Here is a 698-nt window from a genome sequence, read left to right on the forward strand (position 1 = left end):
TATCGTGCCGGTCTCTCTTACATTATTTATATACTAAACGGTTTCATCGATATTTTGCGATTTAAAAGGCAAACTATAAGATTTTTTTTCCTTAACCTTTAAGTGGGCAATACAAAGCGCTTTTTATCAAGTGAGGAATTGGCGTAGTGTCTAAGGCGACGGACGATTATCCAAAAGATGTCTTCGGTTCAAGTTCGATTCTCACCAGAGAAAATCTTAAAAATTATGAAAAAATAATATAGAAAAACTTTTTTTTCATAGTATTTTATGAGTATTTATGAGAAAGCGCTTATTCTATGAGTAATTATGAAAAATTATGAGAAAATTTAATTGAAGAATCTACGAAACGACAGGATCTGCGCGCAATCTGCAGCCAATCTGCCATCATAGTCTGTCGACAGGCTCTGCGCGCAATCTGCCGCCAGTCTGTCGTCAGAGTCTGTTCGCAGACCCTGTCAACAGTCTGGCGGCAGATTGGGGACGCAGATGTCTATGGATCTGTCGACAGATCCTGCTCGGATTCGACAGATCCTGTCGACAGTCTGACGTCAGTCTGCGCGCAGATTGCTTACTGGGTTATAATATACTGTGAACACTATAAGGATACATTATATACCCAGATAGCCAAACCTGTGCGAGCAGATTTTACGCAGAGTCTGTCAACAGTATCTGTTGACAGAATGGCAACAGACTGCACA

This window comes from Odontomachus brunneus, unplaced genomic scaffold (assembly GCF_010583005.1).
Source record: "Odontomachus brunneus isolate Ranch 3 - 2012 unplaced genomic scaffold, Obru_v1 Obru_scaffold_238, whole genome shotgun sequence".
In the NCBI taxonomy this organism is placed as follows: domain Eukaryota; kingdom Metazoa; phylum Arthropoda; class Insecta; order Hymenoptera; family Formicidae; genus Odontomachus; species Odontomachus brunneus.